The sequence below is a fragment of the Macadamia integrifolia genome, chromosome 8 (assembly GCF_013358625.1).
Source record: "Macadamia integrifolia cultivar HAES 741 chromosome 8, SCU_Mint_v3, whole genome shotgun sequence".
NCBI lineage: Eukaryota > Viridiplantae > Streptophyta > Magnoliopsida > Proteales > Proteaceae > Macadamia > Macadamia integrifolia.
In genome coordinates, this window is record NC_056564.1 from 3,410,287 (window position 1) to 3,421,020 (window position 10,734).

Here is a 10,734-nt window from a genome sequence, read left to right on the forward strand (position 1 = left end):
TTTTTGGGGAGGGGGGGTGTGTGTGGGGGATGTCTTTTTTTCTCTATGGTAATTTCTTATTACAAATATGATTCCTGTCTCTTTTATATATATAACTTTATGTTAATGGGTATCTATAATTTTTCATAGTGGTTGACTCGAGCTATTTTCCCTGTAAATCATTTGAGAGAGAGAATGAAATGCAGAAAAATGGAAAGTTGGGGGATGGAGACCTGGAGGAAGAAGTCAGTCAGTAAAAGTTATAATAGGGCGTTGGTGTGGGGGACTGGGAATAATGTGGGAACGGACTGTGATAACGGTTTTGACATTGGGAATCAATCGATTTGGATTGGAATTTGTCTTGATCTATCCTTACATTCTGGAGTGGTCGATTCTAGGGTATTCTTAGTTGGTGGGTAACGACATTTTCCCACAGGACGGCTGAGGAAAGATGACCCTTGACATTTTCTTATTTTTTATTTAACTAAGGTGTTTGGGTCAGTTTATTTCAATTAATCATCGAGAAGTTTAGTGCAGTTATCTATTATCACGGTCTTCATTTAAATCACAGATGTATAAATGGGAATCAAATATGAGACTTTGTACTTATTCATGACCCTTGACAATCATTCATCTCTCTCTCTCTCTCTTTTATTTCACTTTCAAGTTGTTCCAATACACATGGAGTGGGCACAAACAAAATTTAACTTCATTCTGTTTTTGGGGAGATGGGGACTGAATGAATTGTAGGGACCCAAAATATCCGAGAGCTCATATTGGTATTTGAAGCAGGGTCCTTAAGTATCGGGATCAGCTGAATTGTGCTGGTATTAGCTGTAAACCTCAAGCTCAGAGAACCTTTTTCCATGTAATATATAAAGGTTAGAAAAAAAAAATTTAAGTGAATATATTTCAAAAGGGGAGGGGCAAATAAGTCAGGGCAGCACGCTAATGGATTGTAGCAAAATGGTATTGATCTTAGAAGGGTCATCAGATCATTTCATACGAGGAGAAAGATTGACACAAAAGTGTTAGTATACCCTACCCAAGGGCTCAAAGAACCATTTCCCATTTAATAATACATTTGAGGAAGCATATATGGCTTAGGCTTATTAGAGAGTTTTTCACTAGATAAATATACAAAGGGGAAAAAGAACCATGTCGAAAACGCCTAGACACACCAGGTGTGAAACGATTGCATTGCCTCTTCTCCTTGTATACGTTGAGGATGCTCCAACCTATGCACTCAATGGTCCCCATGTGTGGCGATTCTTGTGGCAAGATTCTTTCGGCATGTACAAATTTTTACAAGAAAAAATGATAGATAAGTTTGTTTTTTTCTTTTTTTTTTTTTTCCCTTGGGTGGAAGATAGGTAGGCTTTTTGTGTTATGCGCCCTGTAACATTCTATCTTTCCTCCCATTCATGTGAGCGCCCTTTTACGTATATAATGGAATGCATTTCTGGTGTTTCTATTTAAACACTGGCAGCGTGATTTCTTGCTTATATTTAACGAAAGAAAAATGGGTCTCTGAGCAAGCAACTAGGGGAGCATATCAATGAGGAACATTAAAATAGTTTCGTACATAGGGGTAAAGAGGTCGTTGAAAAAAATGAGAGAGAGAGAGGGTGCTATTATATCGTGGCTCATAAAATTTTTCACACCGGTCAACTGAAAATTGAAACTGCATGCGAACACCCTTTTTAAGACTCAGATCAGTGGAGCTTCATTACTTAAATCCATGATCCCTAAGTAGTGGATTCTTCATACGACTAGCTCAAATAACCCTTTCCCCAAAACTAAGAAAAAGAAAAAAGAAGGGGAGGCTTCTGGTGAGAAAGAGCTCCAACTGAGAGCATTGGGAATGTGGCTTATACCAATGCGCATATGTATCTCTCTATTACCCCTTGTTTGGGGTAAGAGAAATATAGACACAAGAAAAACTGTTGTAAATTACGCTCCCAACAACTTCATGTGAGTGAGATAGTCAAAATGGAAAAGGAAAGGGGAGGGGGGAGGTTCAATTGTACTACTTGTGACAACAAGATGCATCTAACTAAAATCTAGATGAAAAAGATCACGGTTCAAGATATCAGTATCAGATTGGCCATATCGATCTATTCATATCAATATTGACTCTGACTAATATACCATTCTGATGGTATCAATACATGAGTTAATGTATAATGAGTGTTTTCTTTTCCTAGGCTAATATTATTTAGAAGAGAAAGAGAATACATAATAGGGATTTAATTAGTCAAACTTGAATCCAAAAGAAACATGTCGGAGGGAACGATATACGAGAGGATCATCAGGTCGCTTTATGTGGAAATTAAGGAATTGTATATAGAAAACATAAGTAACTTACAATATCTACTAAACTAACCCTTCATTCTCAATTTTTGTCATTAATTAATCCTTATCTGAGAGTTGGGGGGAGGGGTAAGGACGTCCGAGGTGGGGAAATTTAGTAAAGGCCGTGAGATTGGACCACCGGAGGAACTGAAAACAGGAAGACCACACGACCCGCAGGCAGGCATTTTTTGAAAGCCACGTTTGTCTTTTATTTATTTATTTAAAAAAAAAAATGCCCGCAATGCATGTGTGTACATTTTTATATACGCCATCTCACATCTCACCCGTGGATCTCATATCCTTTCTCTTTATCAAATGCCCAACCCTATTAGATGATTCGGAACACTTATCTTCTTTTTATGCAAAACTGCACCCAGGTGTTGTAGGAAACCAACTTATACATGTTTCCACCCCTCCTCTCCCCTTGTTCCCATGGTTATTAATATCACTATCGATACTTCTATGAATCTTGGCCAACGTTAATATCGATATGTATTGATCAGGTCATATCAAATAGATTTTCCCTTAGTTTTAATGAAAAAAAAAAAAGGAAGAAGGCCTGAACCAAGTCAACCAACCCATCACCACCTGATAGATATTGTGTTTCATCTCCATTGTCAAAGAGTAGATTAATTACATTAACCCAATTCATAACCTCATAATATAAAATTAGATCTTCTGTCTTTCCTTCCTCTCAAAGGGGGAGCTGTTCTAGTCCCAGCACTAGACACTAGTAGTTTGATGCTCCTGGCTTTACGCATTGGGATTGTTATAACAATAACAAGTAGGCCACTAATTACATAAAACTAATATCAAGAACGTACCAAAGCAGTTTTTAGTTTACTTATGTTTACTTATGTTTACTTCTATAATTAACAAGTAGTATTATATACACCAAACCGATATCGCTAAAGATCAATTAGGCTTTTTATTAACTTAAGTATTACTCCTTTTCAATAAATTTAGTTTTATTTTTCATAAAATTTTAATAAGAAATAAAATAAAATAAAATAAAACCCACCAAACAGACCATTCAAGTAATCAGAATTAACATCGGGATCGATTGTAGTTGATTTCGATCCACAATCGGTAAAAATCGACAAAAACCCAAAAATTCAGATACAGATCACTTGAGATCGAGATTGGTCGATCCGATCCAATTCCAAGAACGTGCAAACAGATGACTTTGCCAATAGACAAAGCCTTCCCAAGATGGCACATCTTAGTTGGTATGGTTCCCTCTTCTTACTTTTGCTCATGGCCCCTGCACTTTGATACATGGGAGGGTAAAATGACTGACTCATCCCATGGAAGATGGGAGTCCTGCAACTATTGATGTTTTCTTATGCTTTTCCATTGGCCCTTGTGTGACATAGGGGCAACATTGCCTTTTTGAGAACCTTCTTTTATATATGGGGAAAAGAATTATGTCCAACATGTGACATAAGCTAGCGTTCCCGTGTATCTTTTCTCTCAATATGAAATGGCATCTATGCTTTTTAGTCGGAAAGAAGAGAGATAGATATAAGGGAATGTTGATGTAGACCATGCTTCTGGACAAAAAACTCTTTTTAATAATTAATTTTATTCAACTATCAAACAATTGGGTTGGACTCACCAAGCCACACTTCCACCCTAAGATTTTACAATATTTAAATCCATTGTCTAAGGACTCTCTTCCTTATAATAAGTAATAATAACATTTAACCCCAAGGGGTAGTCGAGTTGACAAAAGATTTTCACCTTAGGAAGCATGTGGTTCTGAATTCGATTCCTCTTACCTCTTTGAGGCCATTCACAAGGAGTGTTTAGTATTTTTCATTGTTTTCAATGAAAATTGAATGATGTTCATTTAACCATAGTATGACATAATCCACACGATTGTAGGATCAGTATAATAACCGTCGTTAGCCAAAAAAAATAAAAAACAGTACATCAACATTACCAAGCATGCTTGGAAAGCCTCGGGATCTAAACAAAATTTGTTTAAACCAACTTCTCATAAAATTTACGATTGTCTATCTTCCTTTTTTTTCTTTCCTTTTTAATAAGTCTATATATGGTGTGGGACAATGAGTATATATCAAATTAAGACAGCTTAAATGCATGGTCATATATTTTAATTTTTAATTAAGATGGATTACAGTAGGCTTCTTCTTGGTCTACTACTGCCAACCCATGAAAGGACACTTTAATTAATATTTATTTACAGGAAGAGTAAAACCAAGTTTAAGACATTGCGAAGACAGAGACGTCGAGCTTAGAGAGCGTTGAAACTGAGGAGAGGGCTCACTCATCTCCACATATGGATCGATCCTTTTAAAATAAATAATTTGACACAGAACCAAGATCCAAGAATCCATGGTCCGCTAAGTAGTTGATTACATTGTAGTAATATTATTTTAAGTATGCAATAATTAATGACCCCTTCCTAATCTGATGGAGTGCCGTGCAAATGAAGTCAATTAACATCGAATTCAGATTCCTAATTAATAATATGTTAGATATTGGTATCATATTGATATCCTCGGAGATCAATACCAAAATCCATATTATTATGGATCAGTTTTATTGGTATGACCAATACAATCCCTGATATATCACTAATTTTTTTGTAAGTAATCTTCTAGATGATTTATGTAAATAATGTAATGCACAGGTAAGAACTTAAGAGATTGCGATTTTGTTGACTGAAATTTAATAGGTCAACTCGTTTCGTATCTCCCATTTGTATCATTAAGACATACATCAAATATAACATAAAGGGAGTTTTGAGTCTTTCGACCATTTTAAATTAACGCGTGAAGTGTATCTGGTGATTGGAAGCCCCTTGGGTGTGTTTGGATATTCTCAGTCGTCGGATACTAATTGTACCTCATCGCTCTTTATAGACAATTTGAACCCTCAATTAACCTATATGATGTTTAATATGATGAAAATTAAAACTAAGCTTTGGTTTAATGGTTTAATTTTTAATTTGATCTGTTACAAACTTAAGAAACAGGTCAATCTGATCAAAATCGAACCATAGGCCAAAACGAAAATTTTCAACCAAGAATTAACGGAACAGCGAGTGGGGTCATCCTGACAGAGATTTGGGAGGATCGACGACGTGTGGCACTTGTCCTTCCACACGTGCGGTGGTCCCCACATTTCCCGGGTCGATCCATCCATCGATCCAGGACCAGGTGGTGTGGTGTTTTTCCGTTGGTTAATTCCGCTTCTGCAGTGAAAACTTAGAACATCCATTTACTAGGACAAGTCAACATCGTCCTACGTGTACGGCTGAGATCAATCTTTTATAAATGAGGCTCGGAAAAAATCTCGATTCTTTCTGCTCGATCCATATCTTCTCATTCCCGGAAACTACGACTAGGGATTTTATTGAGACTGCTACGTACTGACCGATTCATCACAGACCTGACCCCATTGAAACTGGTCCAAATCCCGATTCTGGGTTTTAGATCCTTGGGCTCTGAGAAGGCGAACTGGGGAGGAACCGAGGGCTGAGTCTCTTAAGCCAGCCAGCCACATAATCTCCCCTGGTTGGTAGGCATATGTCCCTCGAGAGTTTTGAAATATTGTGTTGATAGTAGTTTATGGCTCAGTTCAAGATTATAAACCAACCTGGAGAGGATTTCGGGGTGGAGGCTCCAATGCTTAAGTTCGATTTTAGGGGACTAAAGAAGTAAAAAATATAGAAGTCTAAGTGTGTTACAAGTCTTACCCTTGGAATCTATAAGTGTTCCCATATATAGAGGTAGGTGACTTCCTCTATTGGTTAGCTGGTTGACTTTCTTACCGATGTAAACATTCTTGCTATTAGTGGATTTCTAGGCTGAAGTAGCAGATCTTGTAATGATTAACTTAATCATAGTCGATCCATGATAAGATAACTGCCTAACCTATTCCTAGTCAAGTTTGTTAGCTATGGTTAGATCTAGAAACGATTATTGATCTCACTGTCCTATGATCAGGTGCAAGATCTAGATCTCACTTAGGTGATTGATACCACACGTGGGGAGGGCACAAGGCTACTTAAGCTACAATTCATTTATGAGATAAAAGGTTGGCCTCATAAAAGACGAGTACACAGGGTTGGGGTGTTTTCAACGTGGGTAAAGCATGCTTTTGGGTCAGGGTAAAAAAAGTCGACCAAAGCCCTTACTGATTGATGTCATGATGCGTCTTATTTGATGGGCCAAGGTCAGGGTATAGAGAACCGATCAAGAGTATAAAAAAAAGGTTCCTATATTGCGTGGAACTTAAGTCTAGACATAAGAAGGGCAAAATGATCATCCCATCTCTCATAAAATAAAAAATTCTATTCTTGTTAGATGCCCAACTTGTACTCTCATAGTACATGGGACTACTTCAAACAATACCAATACCTAAAACCATGATAATAACTCATAATATTGTTATTATTAGGGAAAATGAGGCTTCTAGGTTGTTGCATGAAGCATGAGCTCATACATGGAAAAAATGACCATCCTACCTCTCATGAAATAAAATTCACATCCCTATGGGATGCCGTTGCATGTATTCTCATTGGCCCCCCCACTGATGCAGAAACCACATAATTTGGCAATGATCCCCCTCCCTTGTTATTATCATCAAACCATCTTTTCAATAATAATATATTCTTTGTTTTTCTTATTAATATATGTTTTTAAGTTTCAATGGGTAGGTAGAGTAAAAGATGCTATTTATCCCAAAATTGACTTGTTAGAATCCAAAACAAAATGTGGATAATGTGTGAAAAAATAAGTCTAAATACAGATGTCTAGAAGAAGACATATATTTAGATGACATTAAGGACACACAAACTTCTCTGTTTTAGTAGCTGTTGTCTAATAAATTTGGGTTTATAAATGCAAATGATGCATCGACATCACGACAAGGTGACGTGCGGACAAAGTTAGTCAGGGAGGTTTATGAGTTATTTGGCCTGGTGATTAAGACGGCCAACTGCCTTGACCCCTTAATTAGGAGAGTCTAATTGTAGGTCTTAAGTCAAGAAAACACCATTTTTTTATATAAGTTTGCAAAAAAATATTTATTAAGGTGGTTACAATTTTTATGTCATCTTGTCTTCTCGTCTCTCTTTGGTCATAGTTGATGCCTATACTTAATTAACTCCATTTTTTTTTTTCTTTTAATTGTAAATGGTAGGTAGTGTTAATTCAATCATTCCATTTTAGATGGTTTATTACATAAGATATAGATTAGTGATTTACCACCAAACTATTACTACTAATTCTTGCCTTCCAATCCATGGTAGTGCAAGAGATTCACTTAGTCACATTTTTGGACTTTTACAGGAACTTCACTTGGCATGCTTAGAGATGATTGATGCTTCATTATTTCTAAGCATGATATTATGAAAAACTTCAATTAGTCTTGGGTGTTTTTGCTGCGATTACAATACACCCATGGAACGCGAGGAATCTTTATTCCTCATGTTGACATTGCATATTTTGATATTAAAACTCATTTTAGAGGTCACACCTATTTCAGATGCCCCTCTATACTAACATTAAAAGTGTTTAGAGGGGTATTAATGAAAAAAAAATAAAATATGACATGTATTATCATGAAAACTGTACATGAAGAGTCATTAGGAGACGCCTTTTTCAGAATGGCTTCATGAAAGTTATTGTAGTCGTCTAAGATTCGACTTAAATCTTTCGCATGAATAGCAACCAATACAATTCCTTCACCATTAATTTTGTTATTAAAAAACTTTCATTAATAGCTTACTTTATTAAATCTACTTGATCTTCAATCTCTTTCTACTTACATATTTCATCTTATCATAAGAAACTTGGACTAATGTGTTAATTTTTTTTTTCTTAAATATCATATAAGTACAGTTACAACCAACCAACCACCCACTAGTTGCCATACTCTTACAATCTACCTCTTCAATCTCATTCTTCATGTCCACATGCACAAAGCCAAAGACATATCTGAGAGGTAAACTTACCATAGCACAGCTTATAGGTTGCAGGGTCGGTTTAAAAAAAAATTAAAATTTTAAAAAATAAAACTAAGTCTTAAGTCCTAAGCTCATACACATAAAAATAAAAATAAAAAAAAGGTAACCACATGGAATGGGAGACAGACATCTCCATTGATGTGATTTGTGAGCTATGGCCCCAACCGAAAACAACAAAAAGATCATAAATGGAGGCAAGTCCATGAAAGTAATAGCTTGTTCTATACAGTAAACACATAAAGGAAGGAGAAAGAAACCATTCAAGATATTAAAAGATGCCTCTCTTTTTCCTATATAATTGACTGGTTGTGTGGGGCAGTAGCTAGGGAAGCCCGTGAGGAGTGTGTCTTCAATATTTCAATTAGGCGCACGTAGGAGATGTTGACGCTTCTGAACATATATAGAGGGAGAGGAACAAAACCTAAAAAGTTAAAAGAACACCCGTGTTTTTCCTCCGTTCTATTCAAAACCAGCCGATCATGATCACATGGTTTAATATCAATCTATATCAATATCGATATCAATTGAGAGCGATATAACCAAGTGGATATGACGCCATGGCCTATTTTTCCACTCATCACTTATTATTTCTAGAAACGATTTAATGTTGCAGGTATTCGCCCATCCAATAGTCCACCATAAAATGATAATGCCTGTGATTAAATACAACTCCATAAAAAAGGAGCAGAGCCAATATGGACACTGTGGTAGCCTGGTAGCCTTTTGAATCATCGTGTAAGTTGAAATTAGGGCAAATTTTAATGGGGGGATGATCTTGACATGACATCCTATGTTCTTTAATTTGAGTTGTGGGTGGGAGGGTGGGTTCAGATGTGCCATCACACACCCATGAAACAAACAGATCCCTGATTCCTTTCTTGTTTCCAGATTCACATCATTCCTGGGAAAGAAAAGTAATAGATGATCTTAATTGAACCAGTACATAGGCTAATGCAATTACCGGTTTCATAATTGGTGCTCCACCAAGATCTGCAAGGTCACCCGCCCTCGAGTTTTGGGAACTAGAAGTAGAACTGGGTGTCTTGGTCATGTGCTAAGCATATTTATATATTATTTTATCCAAATTAAACACCGAAGCGCCTGTAGCTCAATCTTTGAGAAATGGTGGTTTCAAGCCTTGTACTTCCACCCTTGAAAAAAAAGGAGGCTGGTATCGTGGGTTCGACTCCCACCAGGCGCCTATTTTTTTTTATCCATCAATATTAGGGGTGTTAATGGGCTGGGTTAGGATCAGTTTCTTTAAATCTCTGCTCAACCATAAGCCCTTTTAGGTTGGCCCTAATTAATGATGGTGTCAATGGGCTGGGTTGGGCTGGACTGGGCTAGGATGGGTTTTCTTAAATCCCAGCTGAACCATAAGCCCTTTTAACTCGGCCCAGGCCAACCCAGTCCTAGCCTCCTAGGCCAGGTTAGGATATATCAGTCCTTTTGGCTTTAGCCCATCTTTGGTTGGCCCTTATTGATCTTGATTGACCAATCAACCCCTATCTAATAATGAGTGGGTTGTGTACGTTTATGATTTTTTTTTCTTTAGTGTAATGTATGCCTATGATTAAAAGACAAAAAAATATGTTGAGTGGTGTGTGTGTCGATTATTGAAAAACAAAGAGTGAGTCATGTATACATTTTATGGGAAGAATAATGTTACTTGAACCCATGGTCCTTGCAGCAGCACGGGAGTGAATATTTTGTATCTCACAGAGGCAAGGCCATCATTCTTCTTCTTCTTCTTCTTCTTCTTCTTCTTCTTCTTCTTCTTCTTCCCCTCCCCCTCCCCCAACATTATTTTTCCTTTGGCTTTAATGGCCCAAAGTAATAGGACATGTATGAATAACAACCAGTTTTAAGTTACAACGTGAAGGGACATGGAAATAAATTAGTGGCGGGGGATTGGATGCCGTTAGAAAACCACATCATTCCCCCACCCCGACATCCAACCAAAAAAAAAAAAATGTGAAACAGATAACAATCTATGAATTCTTTTAGGGTTTAAAAGGCGCCCACCTCAACATCTTAGGGGGTGTTTGGTTCGGTAAATTAAATGGTGTATGTATCGAATATGAATGTCAATCTTTTGATAGACATTCTTCTGAATTATATTTCTTTCTGAAAAATCGTTTGGTTGCCTTAAGGCAAGTACATGTTTCTCACTGATTGAGATATTGTCTTCCGTAGAGAAAGTCTTTCCGTTTTTTATTTTTATACTATGTGGTAAAAAGGTTGCTCAAATCTAAGTTTAAGTGTTGAGGTAAACTCAGATTTTGAACACATTCTTTGTAATATGATCATTCATGGGAAGTAGGATACTCACTTATGAGGGTCATCCTAATGGAACCAAACAGCTCCAAAAATTAATAATTATCATTCTAAAGAATGTC